Genomic DNA, 16161 nt, shown 5'->3' with positions numbered 1-16161 from the left:
TTTGAACCAGAGCCAGGTGGTAGTGCCCTAGGGCATTATAGGTATTCAAGATGGCAACTGCAAGGAGCCAATTGGATAGCACAACTCCTGCCACCACCAACACAGGTAATAGCAAAATAATGACCATAACAATCATAATAATGAATCATAAATTATGTATTTGTTTATATAGCACCATCTATGTACAGCAGATGAGAGGACAGGTTTCTGCTCCAAGGGACTCGCCATCTAGGAAGATGCACAGGGAGAGAACAGTTGGTCGGGAGGGGACGCAAGGGAAGAAGATGTGATGGTTTTACGTACATGAACTTAGGCATATTTGCAGTAGGGTATGGGGCTTAGGGGTTCTTTGGGACCCTTTGAATGGTCCCCAAACAAATGGCACAGGACCCAAGGGGCCCTGAAAAAATCAAACTATAAATACTGATGACAAGTGAGACTCCAAAATGAACAAGTTTTATCTTCAGACCCCTAATGCTTATACTGCTGAAGATTTGCATGACATCTGTTCCTGTTTGCACATTTGCGACCACATCAGCATTAGGATGGGCATCCCATTATTGATGCCTATTTCAGGATGGAACAGGATGGGATGGGGGTTTACTCCATTGCTAACCAGACGCTGCAGCAGCCAATCAAGGAGCCGCAAGATATACAGCTACACAACTGCTCAGCTTCAATGCAGTGAGAAGAATTGATTTTATATCTGTAACCAACGAATGCATATTACAGTAGGCTGTTCAGGCATTTTAAAAGCAAGGGTGCCTTAGGCAAGGTCTGTATGATTTAGTGAGGTGCGTGAAAGCAGGAGGAGGGGAATGTTTTCCCAAGTTTCTGGATAGTTTTAACTCTGCTTCTCCCCATTAAACTCGATCTCATCCAGAAACATAAAAGGGGAGAGCAAAAACTTGTAACATGTTGCATTCAACACATTTGTAACCGAAAGGCATTACCCGCATCTGCACCATCACCACAACTCTCCAATGACTTCTTTAAAAGTACTTTTCCACACAATGCATAATCGACTTGTGGAATTCACTGCCACGAGTTGTGGTGACAGCCAACAACCTGGATGGCTTTAAAAGGAGTTTGGATAACTTCATGGAGGAGAGGTCTACCAATGGCTACTAGTTGGAGGGCTATAGGCCACCTTCAGCCTCAGAGGCAGGATTCCTCTGAATACAAGTTGGAAGGGAGTAACAGCAGGAGAGAGGGCATCCCTGCACCTCTTGCCTGTGGGGTTCTCAGGGGCATCTGGTGGGCCACTGTAGGAAACAGGATGCTGGACTCAATGGGCCTTGGGCCTGATCCGACAGGGCTGTTCTTATGTTCTTATGTTCTTACTGCTGAGGGATAAGGCCAGAGCTCCGAGATAGAGCATCTGCATGGTATGTAGAAGGTCCCAGGTTCAATCCCAGGAAAACATCTCCAGAAATTGCAGTTGGGAGAATACTCAGATAGATGGACCAATGATCTGATTCACTATAAAGGAGCTTCCTGTGTTCCCAATAAGGCTATCCTGCTTAGGGGCTGTAGCTCAGTGGTAGAGCATCTGTTTTTCAGGCAGAAGGTCCCAGGTTCAATCCCTGGCAGTATCTCCAGGTAGGGCTGGGAGAGACTCCTGCTTGCAGTCTTGGAGAGTTGCTGCTAGTTGGAGAAGACAGTAATGAGCTAGAATGGTCTGACTCAGTATAAGCCAGTTTCCTATGCTCCTTCCTTTGTTTCAGTGGCCCAGTGTGTAACTTCTCCACATTCACTGACTAGTAATATACAGAAGGCAAAATTGACTCTACTGAGGTATCATCAGGCACGTGGATTTGTATATGTGATGAATGGAAATAGAAAGGGCTGGGCTCCATTTGTATTCATTTGAAAGCAAATGCACCAAGTAATAATGGGATAAGTTATAGGGCTTAATTTCCAGGAATGAAGCCCTCATTCCTTGTCACTTGTTTTCATTTTCATTTCTAAAGTGAAATGTATTCCTTATTCCTGGTGGAACCACTGATTCCAGATTGGAGCTCTAGAATAACACATAGGCCAAATTTGGATGTAACAGGAAATTGGGGGGGGGGGGTTGTCTCTTCACTGCTGGTTTCTATAGCTGCATGTCCGAATGTGGGTGACTGGAGTTTGTCTTCAATTCAGAGTGGAGTTTTGCTGCCATAGCTCCATTTCTGCAGCACCAGCGTTACATCTGAACACTGGCACTGCAGTTTCACTCTCATGGAACTGGAGCTGAGGGAGCTTAAGTGAGACTGCAGAGAGGGAGCTCTCTGTTTTGTCTGAATGGGGATAGGAGTGTGTAGGGAGGGGTGTGTGGCAAGTCTTTTGTTCAAAGACGAGTAATGCCCTTTACACTTCCCAGAAGGTAAATGGAAATGCACTGGAGTTTCACATCTTGGGTATAAAAATGAGATGTTAGGACATTGAGGAGGACTGAACCACATCAGATAGGATACTCTAAAACTATTCAAAGAGATTTGGATACTCTTCACATGTGTGGGAAGGTTTATTTTCCTTCAGAGAAATAGAAAACTAGCACACCAGGGGAATCAGCTCTAGCTCAGCCTTTTGCCTGCCATGGTAGTTTTCTTTCGCCAGGGATTTGCCTAATTAATGGCTGGTATGAGCAGAGCAGGGGGCAGTAAATTAGCCTCAAATGAGGCTTTTTCTCACTCCTCTCAGCCAATCTTGGCTGCCTCACTCTCCCTCGTTGCGCCCAGCCACAGCATTAACCCCTTGCTCACGGGCTGGTTGTTGGCCAGATTGGGGAACTGGGTAAATTACCAGCCCATGCGCAAAGGGCTAATGCCATGGCTAAGTTTGGCAAGGGAGAAAAGAGTGAGAACGAGCCCCAACCAAGTCTCATTTACACACACACACACACACACACACACACACACACACACACACACACACTTCCCGACCAATCCACTGGTTCCAGCTGTCAATGGAAAAGGCACATTCAAAAATATGATTTTTTTAAAATGTAGAAATTGCTTTTATCATCCACAGTTTGCCTCAGAAAAAAAAATCCCCACAGTTTACTTCAGAAAGTGGAAGCAACTGTGCATGCAAAAATCCTGTGCATTTTCTCTGCCCTCCTGGAAGCTTAAAGAGCACTACATTTTATTAAACAAATAAATACGATACCACATTGAACACTGTACTGGTTTTTGCCACAATGCCATGGGCCAACAACCACACACAACTCTGATGTGTATCAGGGTGTTCACTACCAGTTCTCGTGTTGACTGGGACATCTGGGTACACTGTTTGGTCTCCACATCTGTGTTTTTTTTGGTGAGTCTCAGAGTGGAGTAAGAGCCCCATGTCTTTTCCCAGAGACTTTTTGCCTCTTCCAATTGGATGTGACCACCTGGAACCCCTAGTGGAGTTTCCCTAATGGATAAAATTAGGTAGAAAACATCTCCATCCCCTCTCTCTGACATATGTGCTTCCTCTATATTTCTGCACCTCTAGCTCAAGCCGGGAGGTTCTGCCTTCAGTTTTCATCAGCTGAAAGTCACTCTCTCAGTAACTAAAAATTGGTCTTTCTTAGATGCAATTAACCTTGCAGAATGTATCATTTCAAAAGTGACTACAGTCTGACAACTTTGAATTAAAACAAGAAATCTGATACAACACAGAATTAATTAGGCAAGTGAATGAGGAAAAATTATCTAGCCTATCTTTTAAGCACACAGAGGGTATACCTGGGTTCCACTGCAGCTCTCTTACAGAATGAAGAATGATAGCTAGGAGCTGATTCCAGCTACAGGAATTAGCAGTTACTAGAGCTTCTGGCTCCCATAATCCAGGCTACTGGATTAGCAAGCACCTTGGACATTATTTATTTATATAATGCAAAGCCATGAAGCAATTTACACAGAAAAACAACTACAATGATAAGATGGTTCCTGTCCCCAGAGGGCTCACTATCTTTAAACACACACACACACACACACACACACACACACACACACACACACACACACACGGTGGACACCAGCAAGAGCCTCTGGAGGGATACTGTGGTGGGGTTGAATCGGGCCCACTACAAAGGAACATAGGAAGGAAGCTGTCCTATACTGAGTCAGGCCATTGGTCCACCTAGCCCAGTATTGTCTACACTGACTGGCAGCAGCATTCTAAGGTTTCAAGGAGTCTTTCCCAGGCTTACTTGGAGACTCTGCCAGGGAGTGAAACTGGGGCCTTCTGCATGCGAAGCAGAAGCTCTGCCACTGAGCTATGAGCCATCCCAATTCCTCTCCCCCTGCTAAACATAAAGAGAATTGCCACTTTGAAAGGTGTCTCTTTGCCCAGTTAGCAGGGGAAATGCTGCCAAAAAGGTAGAAAGAGAGAGGTGGGCTTGGCCAAGCACTGTCCCTGCCCTGCTAACTGGGCAAAGAATGTGATTCCAAGAATGATTTCAAAGTGGTGATTCTCATTATATTTAGCAGGGGGAGATCAACTGGCCCTATCCAACCCCAGAACAGCATCCCTCTAGTGACTGTTGCTGGTGTTTACCTTGTGTTTCTTTTTATATTGTGATCCCTTTGGGGATAGGGAAGCATCTTCTCTTTATTCTTATTTTCCTATGTAGACCACTTTGAGAACTTTTTTTTGTTGAAAAGCAGTATATTAATTATAATCATCATCATCGAGAAGAATTGAGTTCTGATAACTGATATTGCAATCCCAGGGGATAGACGGGTCGATCAAAAACAATTGGAGAAAATAACTAAATACAAGGACCTTCCAATTGAAATTGAGTGGCTCTGGAAAAAGAAAACAATAGTGGTGCCAATAGTTGTTGGTGCACTTGGTGCAGAATGAAAAGAACCTGAACAAAATCTTGACACCCTGGGCATCAATAAAATTACAACACATCTGTTAGAGAAAGCCACACTACTTGGGACAGCATGAATACTACAACAATATCTTTAATTCTTCTTTAGTTATCCTAGGCCCTTGGGAAGGGCCCAATAATTAAAGTACCAAATCCAGTCAATAACATCTGGTCGACTGTGTGTCAATAGCAATAATAAATATTTAAAGCAACCAAGAAGTGGGAAGGTAGGCCAGACTGGTGAAAAACCCTGTTCTGAAGGTAGGGTCTACATCATAGAAGGAGACACATAATTTCAGAAAAAAGCCAGTAGTAGTAGGGAAAATCACATGAAGTACAGTAAAACAAGATAAAATGTGTGAATTCCTAACAATCATTTTGATAATACCAGCATTTGCGGCACAGAGCTTCGAGCATACATTTTGACAAAAGTATTAGTGAGGCCATATCTGCAAAGTAGATGCCACGTGGGTTGGCTTCTCAAGAATGACAGAGCTGAGAGCGAAAAGATTTAGCCGAGTGAGAAACCAAAGTGATTCAGAGCTGCCAGACTCCTGCAGGCCCAGCAAAGGAGCAGCTGACCTTGAGTCTTAAGGACACATCCCACGCATAGCCGTGTAATGTGCCGTTATTTCTGATTACAGTATAAATGTGAATGGTGGCTGGGATCTTGCCTATAACCTATAATTCATGGAGAAGGACATGGCAGGATTTTCTGAAGACTTAAGCCTACCAGCATAAAAATTCAAAGTGAGGGATAATCCTTCCTCCAACCAGGCACAGCAGCATGTAGAAAGAGGATGTAAATAGTAATTCCAAGTGCTATTACCTAGCAAGAGTCTAATCCTATGGTTCTCAGAATGGAAGGTGGGCATCTTTATGGCAAGGGCTCTTTTCTGAGATCGCCACAGTCTAGTTTTTGCAGTGGTTCCAATGTGACTCTTGCACACGATAATATTGAAAGAAAGTTAGAGAAGATTCTCAGAATCATGGAAGCTTGCATGTCATGGATGTAATTACACGCAAGAAGAGCCCTGCATCAGGCACAAGGCTTACAGTATCTAGACGAACATCCTGTTTCCCACAGTGGCCCACCAAATGCCTCTGAGAAGCCCACAGGCAAGAAGTGAGGGCATGCCCTCTATTCTGCTGTTGCTCTCCTGCAATAGTGGCCAGAACAAGGGAGGAGCTTCCTCCCTCAACTCCAGTTTCAGAGAAGGCTACCAGCAGTGCTAGCGTTCGGATATAACGATGGCCCCACAAAACTGGAGGTCGAGGTGGTGAAACCAGGAGATAACTGAAGGTAGAGAACAGAGTCCAGGGAGGAAAAGACGGGTCCATTTTCCCCATTAACTATGGTTGTCCACATTCGGATGTACAGTTTGCCAAACCGGTGGTGAAGGTGAAGGGACATCTGGTTTCTTGTTATGTGCAAATGCCGCCTATCACACGGTCAGCTCTCTTCCTCTTGACACTGACATTCAAAGGCTGACAAGTTCAAAAAAGTGACATTCAAAGTTTCTTCCTGAGGAGAAACATCTGAAAATCTTCAAGGGAACCCAAACAAGTTTCTACAAGACAAGCAGGATTTCTCAGGGGGTGTCTGCACACCCCTAGCTGACGGGAATGAAGGAGATCAGGAATGAAGAAGACCATTGGAGTTTAGAAGTTAGCAGAGGTGTGATTGTTAAACTGTGGTGGGACAATACAGTTGCTTTCTTAGGGAGACTCCTTATGAGGAGGTCTGAGAGTACCTGAATTCATTTATTTTTCACTAGCTTGCTGTCTGCATGCAAAAATGGTGCATATAAAGAAATATCTAACAAAGAGCCTCTGGGAATATGACGCTTGATCCAGCTCCCTGCGACTGTAAACGTCTAAAGGCAGATTAACATGATAGATTATAATTGCTCAAAAGGAACTCAGTGGGTCTGTTTGGAAAATAAAACCCTGCCATTAGCTAAAAATAAAAGCATGGGACCCATCAGTTGCATTAAGGCTGTGGCTGGAGCTAGTCAGAGAAAATTAATATAAAAAGGGCTTTGCAAATATTTCCACGGTTAAATGTGCTGTGCTCGGTTGGCTGTGATTCATAGTGCTGTCTCACTCGTTATTCGCAAGCATGCAGGTAGCGGCTTGAGTGCGTTTGAAGCTTTTCATATACTTTAGCATCAATGATTCATTCAAAATCGCTCAGCAACTCTATGTGGTGACCCGTGGCGGCATTTTGCAGGAGACTGGAGGGACATTCCGTGTCGAAAGCTGCCACAGGATACGACCTTCCACCTTTCCGGAATGGTATGGGTTAAACCAGAGCTGCAGAATCTCGGCCCTCCTGCAGAGGCTGGACTTAAACTCCCCTCATCCCTGACTATGGGCCCTTGTGGCTGGGGATGATGGTAATTGTAGTCCAAAAGCAGTTGGAGGGCTGAGGTCATGCTGCCCTGCATTAAACAGCCCTGCACAAAACAAAAGATAGATGGAAGACCAGATGTAGAAACAGATGATGATGGAAACATAGCATTAGGGTTAGGGTTAGGGTTATTTGGGGGGCTGCCCCAAACAGGGCATGTATCTTTCTTTTTTGTTTGGATTCAGTATTTTTCTGATATGAAGTTAGCAGCGAGCAGAGTTACAACTGCTATCATCTTATTTCTCTTTGTTACTTGTTTAATATAGTTTTGTATTGCAACCTTTTAGATATATTGTATTGTATTATATACTACACTATACTACACTATACTATCGCAATAGCAATAGCAATAGCACTTACATTTATATACCGCTCTATAGCTGGAAGCTCTCTAAGCAGTTTACAATGATTTAGCATATTGCCCCCCAACATTATGGGTACTCATTTTACCGACCTCGGAAGGATGGAAGGCTGAGTCAACCTTGAGCCCCTGGTCAGGATTGAACTTGTAACCTTCTGGTTACAGGGCGGCAGTTTTACCACTGCGCCACCAGGGGCTCATGAGACTTTCTCTAGAGACTTTGGAAAAGCTGTCCGAGATGGGGAGGTTCAACTCCCATCATCCCCAGACATGGCCTTTGTGGCTGAGGATGATGGGAGTTGTAGTCCAAAACCATCTGGGGGCCCAAGGTTAAGAAACCCTGGGTGAGACAAATGCTTATGGAAAGCTTTGCATATTTTTATGTATAGGTTGCTGCCACATTTCACCTGGGCTGATAGGAATTTTGAGGTGGCTTCTTGGGAGAAACATCTGTAGGAGTTCAGGGAAGTCAAAAGCATTTCATAAGGATTAGCAAAACATTTCAGCTACAAGAGAAGGTAAAATGAAGTCACAGTGTTTCTGAACTGTGACCTTCCTCTGGAATTTGAGACAGACGTGTTCAGAATTAGGGCTAAACCTCCACCGTGATTTTCCCCTATTGTGTTACAGTGATATCCCCGTTGTGTGTTTAATATCTTATGGAATTTGGAGCAGTTGGTGGTGAGGTAATGAAACACATATGCTACATGAAATTGCTGTCCACTGGGGCAAGACATTGCTTGCTATGCTTAGCAGGGGGGTGAATTACAAAAACCTTTAAAATGAGTTCCAACTCTCTCTTTCTTTAATTGAAGCAATTGAGTAATGTGTTAATGGAGGCTCTGTGTGAATGAATAGGTGCAGGGATGTGAACGAGTGTGCTCATGAGGGGAGATCATTGTATTTCACTATTCAGCCTTTTCTAAGACAGGAATAGAGAACAAAAAGCAACTCGACTGATCTGATTTTATGAGATCTCCCTTTTGGGATTATTTAATAATCACTCCAAGTGGATGACGGGTTATAATGTCTGATGTGTCAAATGGCACTTTTCTAACATTGCCATGGTTTATTTAGAATGCTTTGGTGGCCACAGCTGATCCAGAAGCTTGAGTGCGTGCGAGAGGTCTTGAATCTGACTCAGTGTTTCGAGAGGGTTTCCAATCTGCTTCAGTCCTGATTCAAAGGGATTGCCTCAAACGGAGCTCAAATTTGCCACCCTCCTGCATGTACTTACTTCCCTGGACAGGCGCCAGAAAGTAGACTGGGAGATCATTCATAGGACACGTTGGCTGCTACTTCCAAGGGCTGCAGGGAAGGCAGGAGCATGCCTACCTTTCCTAGTAGATGAGTGAAGCTGTGCTTTCTGGCCTTTGCCATGCCATGTGCCCACACAAGGAGTGGCATGGTGAAGGCAAGAGCTTGGAGCAGTAGGACTTCTCCCTTCCATATCCCAGAGTGTTCTGGCTCGCTGTGGGAAATTGTAGTGTGTGTGTGTGTGTGTGCCTTTTAAACTGGCGGCCATCATGCTCATGATCACCTGTCGAGGTTAAACAAACTGCAGATTTATTTTTTGATTGACTGACTGATTGATTGATTGATTGATTGATTGATTGATTAAGTGCTGTCAAGTTGGTGTCGACTCCTAGCAACCACATAGATAGATTCTCTCCAGGATGATCTGTCTTCAGCTTGGCCTGTAAGGTCTCTCAGTGGTACATTCATTGCTGTTGTGATCGAGTCCATCCACCTTGCTGCTGGTCATCCTCTTCTGCTCTTTCCTTCAACTTTTTCCAGCATTAAGGACTTCTCAAGGGAGCTGGATCTTTGCATAATGTGTCCAAAATAGGATAGTTTGAGCCTGGTCATTTGTGCCTCGAGTGAAAATTCTGGATGAATTTGTTCTATGATCTGGCTGTCCATGGTATTTTCAAAAGTCTTCTCCAGCACCAAAGTTCAAAAGCATCGATATTTTTTCTATCTTATGTCTTCAAAGTCCAGCTTTTGCATCCATAGAGTGTCCATAGAGTGTCATGGGAAAAACCATTGTCTGAATGATTCTAATTTTTGTAGGTATAGACATGTCATGGCATCTAAATATCCTTTCCAAGACCTTCATTGCAACCCTACCAAGTGCAAGTCTGTGGCGTATTTCTTGACTGCTGCATCCTTTATGGTTGACGGTTGTTCCTAAAAGCCAGAAGCTATCCACCATTTCAATGTCTTCATTGTCAATTCTGAGGCTCATACCCATCGTTATTAGTTTCGTCTTCTTAATATTTAGTCATAATCCCATTTTTTCATGGTCCTCTTTGACTTTCATTACTAGAGCTTGCAGATCATCCACATCCCCAGAGTGGTGGGTTTAAAAATCAGGCTAGCGGGGACAGAAGCCTCGGGATTGGGAGTGACCCCGGTGCTCTACATGAGCAGCCCAGCCTGGACTGGGCTGCCATAGCTTAGGTTGGGCTGCTCATATGTGAATAGCCTCTAGTTGTACTCCCTCCTGGTGCTGAGGGAGCTACAGTGGAGGTTTAGATTTTTTAAAAGCTTCCAAGAGAGGTTAAAAAAAAAAACCCTGAAGACCTGGGAAAGGCAAAGTTTTTCTTGGGAACTGTAGTCTTTTCTAGGGTTGCAGCCACTGCAGATTTTCTGTTTTGTCATCCAAGAAAGAATATTCTCATGTAATAAATGACAGACACACACACACTCCATCATCAACAACTACACACATTTATATACCACTTTTCATCAAAGTTTCCAAAGCAGATTACATAGGTAAACAAATAAAATATATACATAAGGTGTGTGTAACACACACACACACACACACACCCTTTTGAATTAGAGACCACATTAAAAACCCTGGGGGTCTTGAAGCAGGGGCTACAGCAACAGAGCCTAGTTGACTAGCTCCACCTAGGTTGCAAGCAAAGGGAAGTGTTGTCCTGATCTCAGCAGCATTGCTGCACTACTAGAACAGGTGGTCAGCACTGCAGCAGTCAGCCTGGCTTGGTTCACTAAGTGACCCAAGAAGCAAATAGAGCCTCATCTGGCTCTATAAAGCCACTTACTCTGTCCTGGTGCCTTGGTCTGAGATGCTCATAGATTGACACCCTGATTAACTCCACATTTGAATGGCTGCTGAACCAGTTGCTTGCCTGCCTGTAGACCACCAGCCCTAACATCATGCACCTAAATGGGATACAGCTGTGCACCGAAGGGTGTATTTGTATTGTGATGTGCAGCATCTGAAATCAATGGGTGACCATTATCCAGACGCCATGCAGTCAACACATATTAAAATAAGAAAAGTGCTAATTTCATCTGAGAACATGGCTGTCATTTCACCAGAAAGGCGGCGCTGAACATTAAATGTAATCCATTTAAATACCAAATAGATTAATTATATTCAATGACATTAACATGAATACCAAATTAGCTACATATACAAAGAAAGATCCCCAGGCTTACGCTGTAGGTCATTCACATTCTTTCATTTCATCCCTATACTATTTATTACAATTAAATTCATCTTCAAAGAAGTTTTAAGTAATGTGGCTCTGGGTCGTTAAGTTAACAATGACACTGTGTTCTTGCTCTCTCATTTGGCTTAATTAGAGGGCACAGTCTCATCAATGACAGCAGCAGGGTATAACAAGTTGGAGTTGATATCCAGTATTAAAGAGTTCCAAATTCCAAATGTTGTTCTTTAGCCATGAGATGAAGGACCCATTTTGATGTAGTAGATGGGACCCATCTACTAATGGATGAAGGAACCATTTTGATGTAGTAGTTGGGTAGGACGGTGCTGTCCAATTCAGCTCCTGTCTCCCACACAATCACGTCTCCCTCCTCCTACCTAGTTTGCGCAGAACAAGAAATTGGGAGCATGCATAGCTCCCAAACCTGGGTAGGACACTTGAATTCTGCACCCCTGGTGGAGACAATGCTGAGCTAGATGGACCAATGCTTTGATTCAGCACAAGGCAATTTCCTACATTCCTGTGCTCCACCCTATTTGTTCCTGCTCTCCATGGAAATGTTGCCATGGGCATCCTCCTGTGTTACAAACTCAATTCAAGGCATTTCTCTCTCCCTTCTGACTGCCTGCAGCATCTTCAGTCTTTGGAAGCAAAGCATTCACGTTAAGGGTGTGACCCTCCCCAGCTTTCCTATGAATGGGATTCCCGAGGTGAGATCTCTGTGAAATTGTGTTTATCTCTTTTCTTACCTCGTTCCTCATGGAGAGTGTTAATGCTCAACAGCTCTCACAGAAGCAGCAGAGAGGCAACCTGCTGCATGATGGGGCCAAAGCAGCAATTACAGATGTTTATGCAAATCAGCTTTCATTTTTATAGTCAGATCATAAATCATAATTGAGAACAGAGGGACCTGCTCAAAACCATTTCCCACTAATAAGCACATGTACAGCTGCTTTGAGTGAACGTGCCCCATCTTGCAGTAACAGCTCTTGGGGCACCAGGGCAGGACCCTCCTTGAGTGTCCTGTTAAATTAACAACTGAACTTCGCTTGCAATCACTAGGACATTTCTTTCAATTTGATTATGTCTGAGGGTCATCGAGTCCTGACCCAGAGAGGCCCCACGGGCATTCAGAAGCAATGTGGCAGAGTGGTGTTTAGCTGCAGCAAGTGCTTGCATCACCAACTTGCAAGGGGAGTAGGAGCTGGACCGCATGATCTTCTCTCTGCCATGCAACTGTTCTCTTTATGCCCACCTCAGGAAATCCAGATGGAGACCGAAATCTTAGCTTATGGTTCAACCCAGAAAGCCTGATCAGCAATGAACGTCACCCACTTCTTCTGCTTGTTAATAGCTTCTCTGAATCCTTGTCTCTGTTGCAGGCAGACATGACACATGATCTCCAAGATGGGCCTACCAGGGGCTCAGTAAGCTGCTTCTTTTTTGATGCATGCACAGAAAGGCATCTAATAATCACCAGTGCTTCTGGCGAGTTCCAGATTAGCAGCATTGCTACTAGTGTGTATGCGTAGGGGAATTTCAGCAATATCATCTTCCTTAGGAAGCCCTCTGTATCACCCAAAAATATGTCCCTGAGGGCTGAGCAACCCTTAGGGACATATTTTCAGGCTTCTGGGGATGGAGAGGTTGATGAAATTTGCTCCCACTGCTGAGTTGAGAAAGTTGAACTTTTCAGAAGCACCAGTGCTTCATTAGTCAGGATGTCAGCCAATACAATTGTGGTTTTGTTGTTGTTGTTGAACATTTCCCACTGAGTTGTCTAGCACTTACAAATCCACAGAGCATGACTGAAGTGTTGTGTTCCACTTGATGGGTCATACCTTTCGTAGACCTGCTCTAAGGTGATGTGAACCCTCCCAGGTCAAGTTAATCCCAATGGCAGATAATTTGTTGGTGATCCCAGCTTGCAAGCCAGCTGTACATGGCCTGAGTTTTCTGCCCATGAAGCTCTGCATCACAGCTTCTTCCACTGTCTGCTCACTCTGCTGATTAATTGCCATCTCAGTTCTCCATTCCAGCTTCAAATCCGACCTCTGCAATGGATTTCTAGAGCAAATTACCATCTCAGGGCCTCAGTTACCCATTTGCAAAATAGATCAGGCCTGTTTGAACTGAGTATGTGCCCTAGAACATTGGTACATTCTAGGGAATGATCAGTAGTGCTGGGCGAGGTATCATTAGCTCTATTCAGACACTCAAGCTATTCACACAACTAAAGGTTCGGAAGCTGTGTGCACTCCCCATTTTTAGTTGTGTGCAAACAACTAGGTAGGAGAAAGGAGAAGTGATTGTGTGGGAGGCAGGAGGTGGGTGGGATAGCACCTTCCTACCCCACTTTCATACCCATTTATTCACCCAAGCTTTTGATTAGATGTATAGTTTTTAATACCTTTAGTGTTGGGTTTTAAATTATTTTAATGTTAATGATTTTAATGTTTAAATGGTTTTAATTGTAAACTGCCAGGAGATACAAGTTTTGGGTGGTACAGAGATATGTTAAACAAAACCAAACAAGACAAAAAGAACACAAAACAAAACAAAACAAATAAATACGCAGCATTTGACCAAGATAGGAGGAAAAGCTGTTCTACCCAGCTTCTGTCTCCCACACAATCACTTCTCTTGCACACAACTGAAAACTGGGAGCATGCATAGCTCCTAACCCTGGGTAGGACACTTGTCCTACCCAGTTTTCAGTTTTGTGAACAGTCTCATTTATGTTGAACACACATACAACAAGTACATCGTTACAGATCTGTACACAAGTACAGTCATTAACATGTTATGTTGAATGCAGATACAGAAGTACACTTTCCATCTAAACCATACATTTGAAGGGCCAGGATCCAGGTTTACTTTTTAAATGCATACAGGTACAGCTATTCACACACAAACATGTATGAGTATACAGACAACTGTACACTCATACGACGTAATGTCTGAATAGACTTTTCAGGGAATTCATCTGCCACTACTGATCTTTTCCTTTTGGCGCTCCTGGTAAACTTCTAAGGGACCCCCGAGCTCTCCAAAAGACACAATATTCAAATTATCCAAATAACTGCAATTTATTACAGTGAAGTCATGGTTCCCAGGTTTAAGTCCCCATGGGGTAGTTCTAAACTCAACATCTCATTTAATATTTTACTCTTTTTTGTTTCAAAGTGTCACTACCACATGGCTGAACGTCTGGCCAATAATTAAATACAGGTGGGTCATTTAACGATACACTTATAGCAGAATGTGTTGGATTCAGGATGTATAGGCTCAGTCCCCTTGCTTGTTACACCTCAGTGCTAGGAAAGCCCATTGTGATTTCACAGCCTGACTAATAAACCAAGCATTTGGTCACAAAACATATAAATTCTGGTCTCAAGCGATTTTTTAAATATGCCATAAAACCCGAAGACTATGGTTAACAAGGGCACACAGGGGTCTCTAAAGGAAATGTTCCAGTGATGGAAAATGAAGGGACTGGAGTGCTCTATGCATGACGGGCATCAGCAGGGGCTGGCGTCAAGTGTTTGCCAAGGCCCTGTAGACTGTTGAGTGGCTTGCCAATGCTCTCTGTTGCCATATGGTCTAATGTGCACATATGCACTACCAACTCCCATCCACAATATCATCAGGAAGCGTTGGTGCTGCCTACATGTGGAGATTCCATAAATATATGAAATTAGCGGTTCTGACAAGAAGTAACAATCTTAGAAGTAACAATCTTAGAAGTGCTGTCCTGAGGCTAAGTGTAGCTATCCAACCATAAGGGAAAGCCCTTTATATATTGCCAACCTATTGCCTTCTTTTTTGTGTATGTGTTCTAGGAAATGCTATTGGTAGACTCTTGCCCAGGCCCATTAAAAAGGAGCTGGCCAAAAGTGTTTCACTTCCACAGGTCCGTAGGAGCATTTGGCAGATCAAACTACATTGAGCAAGAAGTTGTTTAGACTGAGAAACCAGCTCAAAAATACTTATCATACAAGGTCCTCAGTTCACCTGATCCTGCTGGGTCTGAAAAATGCAGTTCACCTTCCAGCCATCTGCAGAGGTGGTGCTGCAGAGCACCAAAATTCAGTCCCAAATTTCCCCTTTGCCTGCAACTTGCCCCAACTGTGTGCTGGCCCTAAGATGCTCCACTGTCAAAATCCCTGCTTTGAAACCCCAAGCATCTTACAAGCAGACCCATACCCTACTGCAATACACCTATGTGTACTTTAAATAATCACATCCCCTTCCCCCAGGGGAAGAGGCCTTTCTCTTCATCAGTTGTAAAGTTGCTTGCTCATAGATTACTTCTCCTCCTCCTCCTCCTCCTTCCTCTTCTTCTTCCTCTTCCTCCTCTGATTGTGAATCAAGGCTTGTTTTGTGATGCAATGGTAAAGCATAATTAGACTCCTCTTCAGGTGTTACCCATATTAATTTCTTCCCATATGAGTCTTGTCCCATATTAATTGCTCCCTCCCAAAGTTTTGAAGAGTCTAAAAGCCAGCCTGAGAAAACCATTGTGATCTTGTTTGCGGCTTTTTAGAGGCGAGATCTTTTTGTTTTTCCAAGTCACTAGGGAATTCACAGTAAATTTCAAACAAATGAAAAAGACAGTTCTCGGTATTGATTTTCAGAACGCCTGCCTGCTTAAAATGGTACATCCCCTAGGTGCGACAAACTTAAAAGCTTCGGACTTATGTGGACAAAGGCACTGCAAGACTGAGTCCAGGGAGAATATTTTTCACTAGAAGTTAGGATTGTTTATAGTTCCTGGGAGTACCACTTTCTTAAATTAAACTCTTTTCCTATAAACTCTTTATTATAATAGCTGTGGCCTAGGCAAGACGAGGCAAAGCAAAACAAAGGGGCAAAATACAAATGACAATCCATTCCCTTGAAAGAGGCCTAAGGATAATTACACAACCATTAGGTGTCATTAAGAACCAACAAATATTCAGCTGGCAGTATTTGCTTACAGATGAGTCACATGGCCTTTCAGGAACTTGAATAAAGAGTTATTTGGAATTTTGCTTTAATGAAATTT

General features: G+C 43.6%; 1 non-coding gene across 1 annotated transcript; it reads left to right on the top strand.

Annotated features, from left to right (window-relative positions):
• The first annotated feature begins 1526 nt into the window (after window positions 1-1526).
• On the top strand, window positions 1527-1598 carry TRNAE-UUC (transfer RNA glutamic acid (anticodon UUC)). The gene has a single exon. It is a non-coding gene; the product is annotated as a tRNA-Glu (tRNA).
• Window positions 1599-16161: the final 14563 nt, after the last annotated feature.

The sequence above is a fragment of the Hemicordylus capensis genome, chromosome 11 (genome assembly GCF_027244095.1).
Source record: "Hemicordylus capensis ecotype Gifberg chromosome 11, rHemCap1.1.pri, whole genome shotgun sequence".
Lineage (NCBI taxonomy): Eukaryota > Metazoa > Chordata > Lepidosauria > Squamata > Cordylidae > Hemicordylus > Hemicordylus capensis.
This window is presented reverse-complemented; position numbering and strand designations above follow the sequence as displayed.